Source organism: Crinia signifera, chromosome 19 (genome assembly GCF_055691185.1).
Source record: "Crinia signifera chromosome 19, ASM5569118v1, whole genome shotgun sequence".
NCBI lineage: Eukaryota > Metazoa > Chordata > Amphibia > Anura > Myobatrachidae > Crinia > Crinia signifera.
Genome location: NC_139226.1, coordinates 121,992,501 through 122,012,534, shown reverse-complemented (window position 1 = coordinate 122,012,534; position 20,034 = coordinate 121,992,501).

Genomic DNA, 20,034 nt, shown 5'->3' with positions numbered 1-20,034 from the left:
CTTGTAGTCCACCTGTAAAAAGAATGTTTATAAAAAACACACACAGAGAGAAGTAAAAGTTTATTACACACACACACCTCACTTTTACACCAGCGTTACTTACCATTCCTGGATCCAGCGCTGGTCTGGCTGCTTTACAGCCGGCTCCCCCCGCACTGACAGGCAGCGGGGAGAACCGGCTTTCTCCGTTGCCTCTAACAGCTTCTGTAGCGCTGTTCCAGCGCTACAGAGGCTGATAGCGCGATTGGCCGATACGTCTCCATGGAGACGCATAGCTCAGTCCTGATTGGCTGAGCTATGCGTCTCCATGGAGACGCATAGCTCAGCCAATCGCGCTCTCAGCCTCTGTAGCACTCGGACAGCGCTACAGAAGCTGTTAGAGGCAACGGAGAAAGCCGGTTCTCCCCGCTGCCTGTCAGTGCGGGGGGAGCCGGCTGTAAAGCAGCCAGACCAGCGCTGGATCCAGGAATGGTAAGTAACGCTGGTGTAAAAGTGAGGTGTGTGTGTGTAATAAACTTTTACTTCTCTCTGTGTGTGTTTTTTTTATAAACATTCTTTTTACAGGTGGACTACAAGTCCCAGCGGGCCCATTAATGCCCCGCATGCTGGGACTTGTGGTTCTCCAAGTCCCAGCATGCGGGGGAGGTCTGCTGGCACTTGTAGTTCTCCGGTATAAAGCAATGTAATGATATGTATGATCGATTTAACCCTATCAGGCCGGTGTCCACTGGCCACGGACGTCGGTGACAGCCCCGGGCTTCAGCCCTGGACGGGTGAAGCCTGGGGGGGGGGGACCCCTTTATTGGGGGGGTCCCCACTCCTCCAGGTACCCCGTCCAAGGCTGACCAGCCACGGTGCTCATGTTTTGGCCGGGGGACCTTGTATAAAAAGTGTCCCCCGGCTGTGGCATGACACCGCGGGCTGTTGGAGCCCGGTGCTGGTTTCAAAATACGGGGGACCCCCAGATTTTTTGTCCCCCGTATTTTTGGAACCAGGACCGGTCCAAGAGTCCGGGGCTGGTTTCAGAAATACGGGGGACCCCTATGCTTTTTGTCCCCCGTATTTTTGGAACCAGGTCCGGCTCAATGAGCCCGGGGCTGGTTATGCTTAGTAGGGGGGACCCCACGCCGTTTTTTTTTAAACTTTTTTTTTTTGCACAAAATCGCATTTATGAAAATGCGCACATTTTCATGACTGAAAATGCGCACATTTTCATGACTAAAAATCGCCCGAAATCGCGGCAAATCGCATTTTTTGCCGCTAATTCCCATCTCATTACATATGCGAATTTGCGGCAAAAAACGCGATTTTTAAAGGTGCGATTTCTGGCGAGTTTGGAACTCGTCCAAAAATCACACCCTATTACATTTCGCCCATTGTTTCTGCCGACACCACATCCCCAGGATGAGAGTTCCAAAGTTTGGCTGCACTGACTGTAACAAAAATGTTTTCTTCCAAGGGAATGAAATCTTCTTTCCTCTAATCTAAACTCATGGACACGTGTCCTAGAGTCCGTCCTTACAGTAAAAAAGGCATCTGACAGTTCCTTATATTGGCCCCCGTCTCTTTTCTAGCATCAACAATCCTAAATGGTTCGATCTATCTTCATAGCTTAAATTCTCCATTCCCTTTATTAGCTTTGTTGCTCCTCTTTGGATTTTTTCCAGTTCTATGATGTCCTTTTTATAGTGCGGGGTACAGAATTGTACTCCATATTCTAGATGTGGTCTAACCAATGCTTTGTACAGGGGCATAATTACATTTGAGATCCTAGTCTCCACCCCCCTTTTATGCATGCTAGTGTCCTGTTGGCCTTATTTGTTGCTATATGACTTTGAGAACTACACCCCAGCTTGTTATTTATTTGGTCCTTTTCAAGCTTTGAATTACCCTCCGCATTTAGGTTACAGCTAGCACATTGATTATGTTTCCCAAGATAATACAATAGCCAATCTGTGATGTTGCAAACGTGTGATATATTTAGACACACGATGCAAATCACAGATAGAACAAAATCAGGCGCGCAATAACCCGCAGTTAGTGACACTCTCAATATTCCACAGTAGAATAAATTTAATTAAATTAAAATTTATAACAATATTGCTGCTCCTAAGAGTGATTCTGTATCACTCAAGTTTAAAGAACAGGTATTTCTTGGTAAGAAAAGGAGCGCGTTTCTCCGGTATAAACCAGTTTCCTCAGAACCAGTTTCTGAGGAAACTGGTTTATACTGGAGAAACGCGTCAAGAACCCTGGTGATCCATTTGACGATTGTGGGACACTTTGCACATACGTTGGATGACGTTACAGCCAGTTCACCTGCCACCCAGGGTGACGCCGTATTTGTGCGGCTATATCTCCGCTCCCAGCTCGAGTGTGTACAAGCGGCAGTGGTGCTGCCATCTGGAAGCTGATTGAAAGCGGTCCTTGCACCTGTGCAATTTCTTCAGACACCCCTCCACACACAGCGTTTACAAGGTGTGTGGACGCTTCAGGTCCTGGAGCTCGACAGCGGGGGTAAGAACCTGAAAAACTGCCACAGTATGGTCCCATATAACCCCTGGAGATTGGAAATTCCCTCCAGAGACAGAGAGTTTCAACAATTGGTGAGCACATATTCTACTCCAGCAATTATTTGGCCACAGTGCCGTGACATTAACCTGGATAAAATTTCTGTCGACATGGAGTGTTGACATCAACTCCCATTTCTTTTGAAGTACTGATAATAACATCAACCACCTGGTACTGCTGGCTGCTTATTTTTATACTGGGACTCTGTATATCCATGCTTTCCTAAATCTGAGCCTACTCATACGCAATCAGAAATTCCAATCCCCATATATGTGCATATTGATAGTATTGCAATTTATGGATGTAACTACTGTTGGAATTAATAATGTATGAATTTGCATAAGTGTCCCACAGATGTCATTGTGATCACCTTCTATTTCTATTCAGAAATGTATAGTTTTTGTTATATTTTATTACTGTATTAATAAATTTATTGATTTTTATGACAATTGCGCTCCTTTTCTTATCAAGAAATACCTACTGTATGTTTCCCAAGATGCATAACCTTGCATTAATCCACATAATGGGTCTTATTTTGGTTCATTCTTTCTGACAAAATCCTTCTTAGATGGACAAAACCATGTGCACTGTGCAGGGGGGGGGGGGGGGGGGGGGGCAGATGTAACATGTGCAGAGAGAATTAGATTTGGGTGAGTAATTTTGTTTCTGTGCAGGGAAAATACTGACTGCTTTATTTTTACACTGCAATATAGATCTCACTTTGAAGTAAAACCCCACCCAAATCTAATTCTCACTGCACATGTTACATCTGCCCCACCTGCAGTGCACATGGTTTTGCCCATCTAAGAAGGATTTTGTCAGAAAGAATGAACCAAAATAAGGCCCTAAACCTTTTTTTCCACTTTTATGCCCACTTGTCTTAATTTATTAAGATTGATCTGAAGCGTGGAGACATCATCGGTTGAGCTAATTCCTCTGCTCAGTTTGAGATGGAAACATTGCTTAGTATACCCACCACAATATCATAAATAAATATTATAAATAAAAGGGGCTTTAACACCGACCCCTGTGGCACTCCACTTAGTACTGGTATCATATTTGATACTGTGCCATTATTCATGGTATAAATAAATTTAGGAATGTTTTGTGATAGTAATGTCAATCAAGTATAAAAAAATCCCTGCACTGTTTTTGAAATCTGTAAATTAAAAAAAAAAAACATACTATTTATATTAGTTTGGAGCACTGTGATTTTGGTATACTGGGGCAGATGTATGAACCAGCATTAAGTGCAAAAATGCACTTAACGCTGGTTAACTGAGGAGATTACGATTTCCCTAATGTATCACTAGCGCACCTAACGTGCGCTAGTGACAGCCCGCTGAGTTACGCTCGGCGGGGCTGTCCCCTGCAATCCCCCCCAGGGATTAACGGCTGGGGCGATGTATTAACAGCCTTCAAGGCGTTAATTCACCCAAGCCGCTTCGCCAGCTCAGGGCTAGCATTGTCCTATCCCCACTGTGGGGACAATGCTAGCCCTGAGTCTGGCTTGGGCTGCGCTGGAGATCTCGCAGTTTTAGCGAGATCTCGCGCATGCCCAGAAAGCCGGCCAGGGGGGGGGGGGACTGCGAGTGCGCATGTGCAGGCGGTGAAGGAGCGGATAAGGATAGCCGTTCACGCTGGGGATAGCGGCTCTCCTTATCTGCTTAATACATCTGCCTATAACGTTTGCCCGCTTCTCCACGTTATGCTGGAGAAGCGGGACTCGTTATTCGCCAAACGTTATAGGCAGATTAATACATCTGCGCCATTGTGTCTTATCAATAAGAGTGTCTGCTTGTCAGATCTTGCTAATAAGAAATAACTGTTGTAGTCTGTTATTGAAAAAAACAGTAACTGTTACAATAAGTATTACAAGTAACAGTGTCAACTGTTTAATGTATCATTTTAAATTTCACTAAACATTAGATGTATTTGTTTCCATGTATTTCCATGCAGATAGAACCAACTGGCTACCCCCCCCCCCCCCCCCTTGTTTTTCCTTCCCTTTTTATCCTCCCTGTTCCTTCCTCCCACTCTAAGATCTTATATTCTTATACAGAACTGAGTGTTAATTCCATTTACCTTACTTAACCTACAGTATGTTCACAGTTATTTTATCTTGGTTTTACTATCTTCTGTGGACCATTAAATTGACACTCATTCATTGTGCAACTTTGATCAATAACTGTATTGTTCTGCACCTGTGCAGCGTGTGTACTGGCTACACATCTGTATTACTGTATCTGTATTTCACTACTTTAGCAATTCCAAAAAAAACCAAATAAAATATATTCTAAAAAAAAAAAAAAACATCCTGGGATTCCGAATGTTGGGACGTTCCAACAGTCAGAATCCCACATTTAGTACCCCCTTGAACCATAAATGAAGAAGACAGAAACTTTGGCAGAAAAGAATAAATGTATTATTGTGTTTTAATATTTTCATTGATATTTTTCACATAGACCTGTTGATATCATGACAAGTTTCGTTATGTGCCTCACTTTGCTCAACATTTCTTTTTTTACATTAACAGTTTTTCTTTAATTCATAATAACCTTTCAACTTGAATTCACAGTTCTTTTGCAAACAAGTCAACTTGGAATGAAGCAGGTTTACTGCAGATGTATGAGTGCAGAGTTCGTGTTATAAATCTGCAAGTTAAAACTTTGCTTTTCCACTCTAGGGAATGACATTCATCACTGTATATTGGAAATTTTGCATTTAGGACTATTCATGGCTGGGAGGATAACAGTTAATTTATTCTGCTATGTGATTCAGTTGAAGTACTGTAGGATTTAGAACATTTTAAGCTAGATTTAACAGGTGACGTGTGATGTTTTAAGGCAAAATGTGGAATTAAACTATAACATCAGCAGAGTTTTGAAAAATGTGCCTATTTGCAGGTAGAAATTGCATTTTAGAAAGTACAGTTAAATTGGAGCATTAGAGGATAAACACGGTGAGATATGCAAGCAAAATCACACTGTGTGTACCCACTACTAGTACACAAATCTGGGGGAGCGTTAACAGCCTCAAAAATTTGTCTCTCTATACACAGGATACTGTATGGAATACAGTATTGATATTTAACAGTAGAGATGGTCTATAATACAGGTTCTTTCAAACATTTAAATAAGATATGTGGTCAGGAAAAGGTTAAACCTTTATATAAATAAATACTCAAACATAAAAGAACCACTACTGCACTTTCTAAGCTCACAATCTCCCACTCCATGGTATGGCTCCTGTCTCTTTCTCCTGGCAGCTGTTCTCTGGTCCATTGCAACGTCTGAGGGCTCAGATCCCCATATACAGTAAATGTGGTAGAAGAAGAAGCTGGTACACTGGGCATGTGCAGCAGCACTGCTCTGTCCCTTACACTGCATGATGTGGTGGCAGCCCTGATCATTTCACATACCAGTGCTATTGTTGTCAAGGCACTTGACAAGAGGATGGGGGTTTCCAGGCAACCAGAACCCCCCTCCCCCCCCCCCCCCCCATTCTGGTAAAACGTAATTCTGTGTGAAATTCCGGCTTAATAAAGAAAATCCATTCATTTGTTTTGACATATTTCTATATATATATATTATACTGTATGTGAGGAATGAATTCAAATATACCCAAGTTTTGCTACAAACAGATGTCAGTGCTTGAAGGAGAGTTTGATGTTTCTGCAAAGATTTTATTTTCCTTTTTTCTCCCTTACATTGTCAGATTGAAGTGCTTTCCCATTATGTGCTGGAATGCTGTAATACCTTGCCACATGCACAAAATACAGCTGAGATACACACTAAATGGACACCTAAAAACATTGGGTCAAATTTACTAAGGTGAAAGTTCTATTTCAGATTTGATGTTCCTACGGGCAACCAATCAGATACTTTCTATAATCTTCTAGAAGGTGCAAAATAAATAAGATTCTGATTGGTTGCCCATAGCAACCAGGGGCGAATTTAGGGGTCAGGCCGCCCCTAGGCACAACATTTATTTACGCCCCCCCCCATTTTAACATATTCATTATTAAGATAGATATATATATATAAAGATATATATATATATATATATATATATATATATATATATATATATATTTATCTATCTATATATATATATATATATATATATCTATATATATCTATATATGTATATATACACACATTATACATCTCCAGAAGTGCCCAGGAGAGCAGTTACCTGGGAGGTATCCTAGAGGAGGCCAAGTTATTTTTTCCACAAACACAGGGGGTATATCTCGGACTGCAGCAGTAAGTAAGGGGGGGGGGGGTGGTTGACTGCGCCCGGGAGCCAGAACGTCATGGACGCCACCACTCACCAGCACCAGGGTCCCTCGCTTTAGCGAGTCGCCTGCCCCGGCGCGGCTGTCATTTCCTTCTCATCCTCTTCCTCTGGGATCATGGAGGACACATCCCCGGCCTCGCCGCCAGGCCTTGAGGGACTGGACTGGAAGTCCGGGCACTGCAGGGGCCATGTGCAAGATCGGGGCCGGCTCTGCGGCTCAAAGTCCGGGTCCCAACACCCAATCAAAGCTGCTATTACATTCCACACACTTGTTGGAAGGCAGACCATGGAAAGGGGTAGACACGGGAAATTCCCGGGTTTGAGGTGCAGTGTGAAGGGGGTCTGTTGAGCTGACAAGCTCTGTGCCCCCCCCCAAAAAAATCCGGCAAGAAAAACCCGGGATTTTGCAGGGGCGGCAATGAGAACGCAGCATTAGTAAATTTATACCAGATGTGTCCACATACATCTTGGTTTTCCTGCGCCATGTATGGCACAATTTGGCACATCTGTATATTCCATATTACTTAATAATATGACTTACAATATCTCTTACCTTGTTTCTTTAACCCTTTGATATAATTATTTAAAATAAGTGACAAATTTTTTTGCCGGTCAGACTGGAGAGTCTGGGTTTGGCTGATGCCGGAAGAATGTTGCCTTTCTGACTGCATTATGCCAACCGTGAAATTAGGTGGTAGAGAGATAATGGTAAATACTATTTTCAGGGTTTGGGCTAGGCCCCTTATCTCCAGTAATGGGTAACCATAATGCGTCAGCATTCCAAGACATTTCAAACAATGCTATGCTTCCAACTTTGTGGCAATAGTTTGGGGGGTGTCATTTTTTGTTTCAACATGATGGTGCCCCAGTGCAAAAAGCAAGGACTATAAAGGCATGGTTTCATAAGTTTTATGTGGAAGAACTTGACTGGCCCACAGAAAACCTTTCCTCAACCACAGGTTACTGACTTCAGGTCTATATGTATCAGCAATGTTCCATTATTGGTGTGGACATGACTCAAGCTGAGTTCCCAGCTACATCTTTTCTATTCTGTCAATGGTTTCTTCTGTCTAGGGCAGCGGTTCTCAAACTGTGGGTCCTGACCCCAAAGTGGGTCCCGACCTTCTCAGCATGGGGTCGCGATTCCATGTTGCTGACCGTCAGGCTGATGACTTTTCTAATCGCAGTCACTGATTGAAGGAGTCTGATAAATCTGTTGAGTTGTCTGTTGCTTCAAACTTTTCCCATCAGTTTGTGCCTCCACAACGCTACCATTTATGTGCTTTCTGCTGACTACACATGTGATGTGATGACCTTCTGCAGTAACTTGCTGGGGTCCTGTCATTATTTTTATTGTTTGATGGGGTCCTAGAGCAAAGTAGTTTGAGGAACTCCAGTCTAGGGCATTCATAAATGATGTTCCATTTTTGGAAGCCTATCTTGCCAACTTTGTCAGTACAAATTGTTGTTGGTTCCTTGGCAAAATAATGAACACTTGAGTCACCAATGGCACTAATTTTATGCAGCAGTACCTGATCGCTCCTCCCCATTGGCCCTCAAATTTATATTAAAACAATAGTTTGTCACGAGGGAGGATGGTATCAGTTGGGTCCCGTAGGACATACAAGGACCCTAGACGGGCACCTACAGCACCTGGTGGATTACCTTGCCCTACTTCTTGGTTACATTTGTAATTGACAGTTTAAAATAAAATATAGGAACATTTTGGGAATGGAAATGGATATTTGCTGAAGATAATGCTGTACTGTATGTCTAAAATCAGAGTAATCAGAAATGCTAAATAATTGCTCTTCAGTGTCCATGTGTAGAATGTATTTAATTATGATGTGTCATGTTAGAGTTTATCTAAGTGGTTAGCACTAAATACATGGTTTAATGCACATAGGGAGTTGACTCCTTACTCCCTGGGGTGAGGTAAGTAATTAACATGGTTTATAAATATGTTAAAATTCAGGTTTGAAGCTATTCTGGGGTCATAGTAGGAGGAAATGGGATCACACTGCTGAGCAATTGGTCTAACAAGAAAGTATCCGCTTGGTATATTTAAAACGCATACTACTGTATAAATATCAATACAATTTCTTCTTTATTCCCGCAATATGTGTTTTACATAATAGTTCCACAAACCTTCTTCCAATATTCATATAATATCAGTATTTTCTTTTCTTTTTTCCTTTCCAACTAGTTATCTGTCATTTCTATAATTGTTTAATACACAAAACAATTATTTATCTCACTCCAGTATAGTATTTCATGTCACTATCTTTAGCCATACCACACTGGACATGCCCAAATCTATCTGCTCTTGGAAGATAAGCAGTTGGAGGCTTGGCTAGTACCTGGATGGAGGATGCCTGGGAATCCTGAGTGCTGCAGTTATTTTGGGTGATGTAAATAAAATACAGCTGGTGACATTTTAATTTACTTTCTCCTGCCTTCTCCTTCTACATCATCAACCTATTTCCAATGTACAGTATTATAACTTTCCATATACCATTTCATATTTTTTATGTTTTCTCTTTCTTATACCCAAGTAGTACTACAATTTGCATCTTTGACATTTTCTCACACCACATTTCCCTTTTTTCTTTCCCCTTTCTTTTACCATCGTATTATTTATTATTTGAATTCAGTCTATACATAACTCTTATTTAATATTGAATCTTATTTAATTCATGACCTCGCTATCCTCTGTGAGCACTACATGCATGCAAAAACTAATTCACAGCATGTATTGCACTGTTTTCTCATTTCACAGATATCACCCACCATGCTAGAGTAGGTCACTGTGGCCACGGGGTAGCCATCACACCTATTTCAGTCACATGACTGTTAGAAATCCACCCACAGACTTTCTATTGGCTCTTACAAGATGTCTATCAAATGGGATCCAATACAACACAAAGAAACAAGCTTCCTTCACTTTAATACCTAGCAACTGAATCGACAAATGAGATTACTATTCCACAAAGCTGGTTACTCCTCCCAGGGGCGAAATCCTGATGGAACTTGCTGTTTTAAATTTTTGTCTCATTTATTAAGGTACAAATCAACCACTTGCAAAATTCTCATAAAAAACATCATCTGATCCATCTGATAAATGTTTAACTACTATTACTTTCTTACATGCCATTTTATTCTTAGTACAGTACTTTCAGATTTTCCTATCGTGCACTATCTTTTCTATACTTAAATTCTGATTTTGGTATAATACCACTTTGTACATGCTCACACTACACCCACAATTTGGTGCACTGCACAGTACCTCGGAAATGCACCAATTTTTGGGGCTCTCATTGGGTCTGAGATGTGATATCCCCTGCCATGGTTCTATAACAGGGACTGAGTGGTTGCTATCTGCACAACAGCAGATACCTTACTTCTTTCTATATTGTAATTGACTTGTCACCCGCCTACTCACTTTTTATTGAAACGCACAGGTGGGCTGTAGAGGTGGGACACAGATCACATGAATCTGAATATCTATTTTTAATACTGGGAATTTCACTTTACAGTACATTTTATCATTTTAATCATACAGACTGTATAATTTACCTCTATCAGGGTATTTGTGTATTATGAATACCAATTGCACTATATACAGTATGACCCAATGTATTTTGTGACAAGTACTCACATAAACTAGACTGAAATGAAGTCTGATTATTTATTTGTAGCAGATAAACAGCATACCAGGATAACAGCTGGGAAATTCTAAGTTACAGCAATGCAGTTCTCAGGTTACAGCAATGGCAGGTTTCAGCAGGTAACACCCAGGCTTCACAATAAGAGTACTGCAGAAATGCCTAATATAATCCCCACATTCCCCCAGCCTTTGGCATTGATAACATTGATCCTCTGCTCTGGACAAACCTATAACTAGAAGAACCAGGTGTCATTTAATAGAAGAGTGATTCACCATACCCGGACTGGATCTTACTGCACCTACTGCTGCTGCTCTAAATCCTGGACTGGATTTTCCACATTCACCTAATGCGGAAGTATGCTGTATCTGCCACAATTAGAATATACTGAATATCTCTCTGATATCCTCCAATTAATACATATTTGACATTTTTACTATTTGTCATGTTTTTTTAACAGGTTAATTACCTATCCAATATTGGATCACAGAACACATTGGTTGACATTCTTTGGATTTGATCATTAATATATTCTTCTTGTGAGTATTTGGTTGACTTATCTGTTTGATTTTGAGAGAGTAAAAAACAATATATTATACCTTACACTATTTTTCTGTTTGTGACGCTAATATACAGTATGTTGTCAAATTGTCATACTAGCATCATAACATTGTATCTTGACACATGATTTGTAATATAAAGCTCTGGGGCAGAGAAAATGGATAGATATATTATGATAAAAATTCAGTTTTAATAAAGATAATCAACTAAAGAGCGCCACAGCACTATTTTTTCTGCTTTGGATTTGCTATATATTTAGGACCAGAGGCGTAACGCTGGGAGACAATGGAGTCATCTGCCGCCGGGCTCCTACTCCCAAGGGGGCACCTCTCCTCTCCTGCCAGTTTGAATCAGTTCATTGAAAGCCATCGATATCGCTTCTGTGGCTGACTCCCCCTCATAGCATTACTTTTGTAAGTGTCACAACCTGTATTCCTGTATTAGAACCCATGACCTGTCTTACTGGAGACAGACACCTTACTGATTGAGCTATATGGGGGGCACCAATATTTATCTTGCCTCCGGGCAACTGGGGCGAACTTACGCCACTGTTTAGGACTCTTGGGAACATCAACAAATACGATAAAAATTGTGCATTATTTAAAAGATTAAACAATTGTACATGTTAGTAAAAAAATCTTGACAGATAAACAAAATCCTTCTGGACCAGATCAGTGCAGTCATATTTCCCTTTACTAAGATCGGTTATCCTGTAAGGGAAAGAATTAGCCAGTGGCAGATACTGTACTACAGGCAAGAAGAGGAAAATGAGAGAGGAAAGGCAACATAAACAGAAGGGAATGCAGGCAGGACAAAGTTAAAGCTTCAGGAAGGCTGGGACAAGAAAAAAAGATCAGAGATGACAAAGGGGCAAAAGAGGTCTTAGGAAAGAAAAAATATAAAAGGAAAACAGCAAAAATGGAAGCACCAGGAAGCCCACCATCAGACCCAATGACTCACAGAGCTAAAGCCCCCACATCAGAGTGAAAGAGGGGAGGGTATCAGTGCCAATGAAAGAATAAGGAAAATAAAGCAGCAGTGGTAAAGTGTCCGACACCTATGGAATAAGTGGACTTTATCATTGCCACCATATGTAAATGTCAGCCAGATCCACATAACAAACAGAGTGGCCAAATAGGGGCTGCAGTCAATGGGGATACAAGATGCTCAATGAAAGTATGTGATGTGGCTTCAGCATGGATCTGGTGAAGTGGCCAACCTTTCCACAGCAGCAGTATCCCAAAATAGGTTGGAGGCAGTTGTGCTGGCCATTCCCCTACTGACAGGACGAGGAGAAGACAGTGGATGAGGCACATTCTGCAGGCGATGCACACAAGCTTACACAGTCTATCGGAACATGATAAAGAGAGCAAGTTGGGTGAAACACAGACTGACAGGCATAGGGCATGATGCTGCATCAGTGGGGGAATCCCCAAAAAAAGAGGATGTAAAGAGGAGTAACATTAGAGGTGGGAGCAGGTACTGTAGGTGAAAGGGAACAAAGGAAAAGAGAAGAATGAGACGTAAAAGACAAATAAAAATTAACCACAGCAAAAAATGGACATTGAACAAATACAGGAAGGGGCGTTAAACATATCAACTCCAAAACAGCAAAGAAATTGATCAGACAGAGATAATTATTTACCTTGTATACTCTACTACACACAGTCAGGGCAGCCAAGAGGTATGCCGGGCCCCGGTAAATTTTTTGGGGTGTGGCCCAATCGCAGGAGGCATGGCCACCTCCTGCGATTAGGCCACGCTCCCAAAATGTTTAGGGGGTGAAAACACACTGTAAAGTCAAGGGGGGGGGGGGGTGTTATTGTGCCCTCCATCCCCTCAGCAGCAGCACATACCTAAAGCATGTGCTGTGCTGACAGCTCTCATGCTGAGCCTGCTGTCAGCACAGCACATGCTGTAGGTATGTGCTGCCCGGGAGGGTCGGAGGGGGAAGGTGGGGTCAGACCAGATCCCCCGCCGGGCCCCTCCAGCAAGCCTGGGCCAGGGTAATTAGTACCTGCTCCCCTCTCGGCTGCCCTGCACACAGTAGCTCTACCACTCCTAGTGAGCTTTCATCTACTCTGAAGCTAAATAATTATGTATAAATTTCACATTATATTTTAATGATGACAATTGATAAATCTTTAAAATTTAACATGAGAAAGCAATAAATAACATTTTAATTAATGGTTATAATCACAGATAAAGCCCTTTGGATGTATGGAGTATACCTAATGAAAAATATATTGTAATTTTTATAATTACATTTTTCATCTGACTTTATTAGTTGTATGACTTGACTTCAGTTTTCATTAGAAAACAATCAACAATGTAAATTGCTTTTGATAACAGCAGGGGTGAAACTAACAGGGATTGTTGTTGAGGCTCGCAGAATAAAGAGATGCTACTGTACATTCCAGAAGTATTAGCTTTATTTTTGCAAAGCAATTAAAATTCTCAGATAACTTAATAAGATCACTAATTCCTCTAATGTGTTGTAACTTAAGCAGCTCATACTTCATAAACCATGACATTTTAAGAAAGAACTATGGAGACAAAAGGATTACTGTAATACAATTAAAAAGCCAAAATGATAAACAAACAGTGGAAGGTCTAAATCTTTTGCAAGAACGCAATCATCTAAAAGAGGGACACGGTGTGCTTGGCATGCTGCGTCACTGGTGTCTGACATCTTCACTCGATGACACATGTACGTGGGTACCCAACACCTGGCATTTGGTGAAGGTGGAGACATCGGATCTTTAAGGGTTTTATGGCTATATAAGATATGTAATTTCTCTTTTTATAATATGTACTTGATAACAGTCTGACCAACTGAAAAGTGAAACAGAACAACCATAGGCATTTGTGGAGTATTTATATAAAAAATACTGTGAGTGCCGCTGACTATTTCAGGTATTTTTTTGGTATATGACTACCCTGGAATGCACCAGGGCAAGTAACACTTGCAGCGGAGTGCTAGCTGTGGAAACAGATTGGTAGATATACTGTATCCTGGGGTAGACGTGTTCACTTTCTTTAGCTGCTCAAAAAAGAATACACCGCCAGTCCAGGATATTTGGTACAAGTAGCAAGAGCTATATTTATACAGTATGTAGCAAACTTAAAAACATCAATCATAAAATAAAAAATCATAAACATAAATCCTAGCTTGACTGGTTACTACCTTTATGCTTACTGTCCAGCTCCCAAAGACAGAGGTTCAGCACAGTGCTTACTTCAGGTAGAAATGATCTCTCTCTGTCTCTCACTGCAAGACAGCACTTTGCTCCCCAAGCAATTGAGAGGCATACTATGCAGGTTCATAGGCTTTTATCCCATCCATGCAGTAGTGAATAATTTATAGAGAAATAGCCTGAATCCACAGAGACTGTTTTTATGGTGAAATTGAATTTGCCTGAATTTTATTTGGGCAAATTAAGCCTTTAGTGCATTATTGTGAGGATGCCTCTATCCAAATAACTGAGGACTACCATTACCCTCCAGCGGCCTACCCTGCAAAGTTTATGGAACCCCCTGAGAAATTTCCTTTTTATTAAGGATACCCAGTGGAAAGGTGAGCCAAAACAAGAAATTCAGAGCTGTGGGACTTCGATTCAATAGGTATACAACCTTATTGTACCTGAATTTGATTATTTCACTTACCGTAGTACACTTGCTATTGTCATTTGACCTTTTTATTTCAGTTTTTTATATATATTTACAGTGTTTTGTTATATTTTATTTTAATTTAACAAAATAAAAAATATATGTGATGCCCAATTTACCATAAATAATTTTTTTCTAGTGCTCCACTATCTCTTTTTTTTGTGTACAGAGCTCGTACCAAAGTTTACGTCAGGAGTGTGCTGGTTACCACACTATATATTAGTTTCCTATTGGCAAGCTGCATGCACATAGCCGTTTATTACCATTTTAGATGTTTTAACTCATGGGACCTCCTGTCTGTGTATCCGGACCGCCGGCGTCTCCCAACACAACAGGGCTAAGCTGTTCCCCGGCAAATGCTGCAGGTTACCAGATTTCTGGGTTCACATCTCAATGGCCATTTTGATTTCTTTCCCGCAACTCTATAGTATTGTTGTATAGTATTTTTGTATTTTTATTCATAAGATGTTCCTCCTGAGATGGTGGAACGCACCACCATCTTGTTGGGAAGTGTGTACCATGGTTAAATAACACTATGGAATGCATATACTGGACATGGACTTCCTGTGGATGAAACGCATCCCCATCTTGTTTCTGCCGTTTGGAGCATGTGCACTAGTGACAAATTAAAATTAGTGGCAAACACCTGTCAGCTGTGCTTCCCGGCCAGGAAGCTTAGATACACCAAGGAGGAGAGCCACAACCAACATTTTGAAGAAGGATCAGGATTATATGAAATGCATTAAGCGTGGCTCCACCTACTGTACTGCCCATTCTTACCAGGAGGTTTCCTGCCTTTATCCGGAATCGCAGTGACCATTTCCATTCCTGGACGCTGGGACATGTGAGTGGCTTTGCTTGAGTTATATGTATTATGCTGTTTTTTTTTTTGGGGGGGGGGGGGTTGTCTCTTTCAGATCCATGTTATAGGACTGGCTTGGATTCATCATTAGGGACTGTTTGGTTTTTCAATAAAAGGACAGTATTGTTTTAAACTATTCCTGTGTGTTTTACATGGGCACCTTCTAGCGCTGTGGTGGAATTTTGTATCTTTTTGTATCTTATAATATCGACAGTAGGCAGTGCATAATATCAACATTTTAATGACACTTCTACTGTTATAATTATATATATATGTGTGTATATGTGTATAATTTAAGAATAGAGCGCACTTATAGTTTTTGCCACCACCAATGTTTTGTAAATGATGATTGTGGTTAACCCCTTCCTGACAGAGCCAGTTTTTGCGTTCCTGACAGAGCCCTTTTTTTCAAATCTGACATGTCTCACTTAAGTGGGGATAACTTTTTTTTGCTTTTACTTATCCCAGTGATTTTGAGATTGTTTTTTCGTGACACATTGTACTTCAAATTAGTGGTAAATTTGGGTCGATACAGTCTGTGTTTTTTTGTGAAAAATACCAAAATGTCGTGAAAAAATGGAAAATTTTGCAATTTGCAAAATGTTAAATTTTCTGCTTGTGAGACAAATAATCATACCACTCAAAATAGTTAATAACTAACATAGACCATATGTCTACTTTATGTTTCCAACATTATTTCAACTTCCTTTTAATTTTTTTGGACACTAGGAGGCTTACAATATGAATAGCAAATTCTCAAATTTTCAAGAAAATTTCAAACACTGATTTTTTTAGGGACCAGTTCAGTTCTGATGTGACTTTGAGGGACTTGTATGTGAGACACCCCCATAAATGATGCCATTTCAAAAACTGCACCCCTCACAGTATTCAAAACAGCATTTTGGAAGTTTGTTAACCCTTTAGGTGTTTCACAGGAATTAAAACAAAGTGTAGGTGAAATTTCAAAATTTCATTTTTTTGCAGATTTGCAATTTTAATACATTTTTCTAAGGAACACAGTACATTTTACTAGAAAAATGTGACTAAAAATTGATTCCCCCAATTCTTTTGTTTTCATAAATATCCTATATGTGGCCCTAGTGTGCACGTTGACCAAACCACAGGCTTCATAATAGAAGGAGCACCTACTTGATTTTGGAGCCTCCTTTTTATGAGATTATTTTTTAGGCACCATGTAGGTTTCTAGGCACCATAAGATGCTAAAATTTAGGAAACCCCCACAAGTGACCCCATTTTGCAAACTACACCCCTCAGGGAATTCATCTAGGGGTATAGTGTACATTTCAAACCCCCAGGGGTTTCACCAATTGTGGTACAACTGGGCAGTGAAAATGAAAAATTAAATTTTTTACACAAAAATGCAGTTCTGGCTCAAAATTTTTCATTTTCAGGAGGTATGAAGGAGAAAAAGCACCCCAAAATCTGTGCCCCAATTTCTCCCGAGTACGGCAATGCCTCACATGTGACCAAAAAATACCATTTGGGTGCATGGCAGGACTCAGAAAGGAAGGAGTGATTTTTGGATTTTGCAGCTCAGATTCTGGTGGAATGTTGGTGGGTGCTATGTTGCATTAGCAAGACCCCCCAAGCACCAATACAGTGGAACCCCCCCACAAGTGACCCCATTTTGCAAACTACACCCCTCAGGGAATTCATCTAGGGGTATAGTGTACATTTCAAACCCCCAGGGGTTTCACCAATTTTGATACAACTGGGCAGTGAAAATGAAAAATTACATTTTTTTACACAAAAATGCAGTTCTGGCTCAAAATTTTTCATTTTCACAAGGAATGAAGGAGACAAAGCACCCCAAAATCTGTGCCCCAATTTCTCCCGAGTATGGCAATGCCTCATATGTGACCAAAAAATACCAGTTGGGTGCATGGCAGGACTCAGAAGGGAAGGAGTGATTTTTGGTGGTGGAATGTTGGTGGGTGCTATGTCGCATTAGCAAGACCCCCCAAGCACCAATACAGTGGAACCCCCCCACAAGTGACCCCATTTTGCAAACTACACCCCTCAGGGAATTCATCTAGGGGTATAGTGTACATTTCAAACCCCCAGGGGTTTCACCAATTTTGATACAACTGGGCAGTGAAAATGAAAAATTACATTTTTTTACACAAAAATGCAGTTCTGGCTCAAAATTTTTCATTTTCAGAAGGTATGAAGGAGAAAAAGCACCCCAAAATCTGTGCCCCAATTTCTCCCGAGTACGGCAATGCCTCACATGTGACCAAAAAATACCATTTGGGCGCATGGCAGGACTCAGAAGGGAAGGAGTGATTTTTGGATTTTGCAGCTCAGATTCTGGTGGAATTTTGGTGGGTGCTATGTCGCATTAGCAAGACCCCCCAAGCACCAATACAGTGGAACCCCCCACAAGTGACCCCATTTTGCAAACTACACCCCTCAGGGAATTCATCTAGGGGTATAGTGTACATTTCAAACCCCCAGGGGTTTCACCAATTTTGATACAACTGGGCTGTGCAAATGCAAAATTACATTTTTTACACAAAAATGCAGTTCTGGCTCAAAATTTTTCATTTTCACAAGGAATGAAGGAGACAAAGCACCCCAAAATCTGTGCCCCAATTTCTCCCGAGTACGGCAATGCCTCACATGTGACCAAAAAATACCATTTGGGTGCATGGCCGGACTCAGAAAGGAAGGAGTGATTTTTGGATTTTGCAGCTCAGATTCTGGTGGAATGTTGGTGGGTGCTATGTTGCATTAGCAAGACCCCCCAAGCACCAATACAGTGGAACCCCCCACAAGTGACCCCATTTTGCAAACTACACCCCTCAGGGAATTCATCTAGGGGTATAGTGTACATTTCAAACCCCCAGGGGTTTCACCAATTTTGATACAACTGGGCAGTGAAAATGAAAAATTACATTTTTTTACACAAAAATGCAGTTCTGGCTCAAAATTTTTCATTTTCACAAGGAATGAAGGAGACAAAGCACCCCAAAATCTGTGCCCCAATTTCTCCCGAGTATGGCAATGCCTCATATGTGACCAAAAAATACCAGTTGGGTGCATGGCAGGACTCAGAAGGGAAGGAGTGATTTTTGGTGGTGGAATGTTGGTGGGTGCTATGTCGCATTAGCAAGACCCCCCAAGCACCAATACAGTGGAACCCCCCCACAAGTGACCCCATTTTGCAAACTACACCCCTCAGGGAATTCATCTAGGGGTATAGTGTACATTTCAACCCCCCAGGGGTTTCACCAATTTTGATACAACTGGGCAGTGAAAATGAAAAATTACATTTTTTTACACAAAAATGCAGTTCTGGCTCAAAATTTTTCATTTTCAGAAGGTATGAAGGAGAAAAAGCACCCCAAAATCTGTGCCCCAATTTCTCCCGAGTACGGCAATGCCTCACATGTGACCAAAAAATACCATTTGGGCGCATGGCAGGACTCAGAAGGGAAGGAGTGATTTTTGGATTTTGTAGCTCAGATTCTGGTGGAATTTTGGTGGGTGCTATGTCGCATTAGCAAGACCCCCCAAGCACCAATACAGTGGAACCCCCCCACAAGTGACCCCATTTTGCAAACTACACCCCTCAGGGAATTCATCTAGGGGTATAGTGTACATTTCAAACCCCCAGGGGTTTCACCAATTTTGATACAACTGGGCTGTGCAAATGCAAAATTACATTTTTTACACAAAAATGCAGTTCTGGCTCAAAATTTTTCATTTTCACAAGGAATGAAGGAGACAAAGCACCCCAAAATCTGTGCCCCAATTTCTCCCGAGTACGGCAATGCCTCACATGTGACCAAAAAATACCATTTGGGTGCATGGCAGGACTCAGAAAGGAAGGAGTGATTTTTGGATTTTGCAGCTCAGATTCTGGTGGAATGTTGGTGGGTGCTATGTTGCATTAGCAAGACCCCCCAAGCACCAATACAGTGGAACCCCCCCACAAGTGACCCCATTTTGCAAACTACACCCCTCAGGGAATTCATCTAGGGGTATAGTGTACATTTCAAACCCCCAGGGGTTTCACCAATTTTGATACAACTGGGCAGTGAAAATGAAAAATTACATTTTTTTACACAAAAATGCAGTTCTGGCTCAAAATTTTTCATTTTGACAAGGAATGAAGGAGACAAAGCACCCCAAAATCTGTGCCCCAATTTCTCCCGAGTATGGCAATGCCTCATATGTGACCAAAAAATACCAGTTGGGTGCATGGCAGGACTCAGAAGGGAAGGAGTGATTTTTGGTGGTGGAATGTTGGTGGGTGCTATGTCGCATTAGCAAGACCCCCAAAGCACCAGTACAGTGGAACCCCCCCACAAGTGACCCCATTTTGCAAACTACACCCCTCAGGGAATTCAACTAGGGGTATAGTGTACATTTCAAACC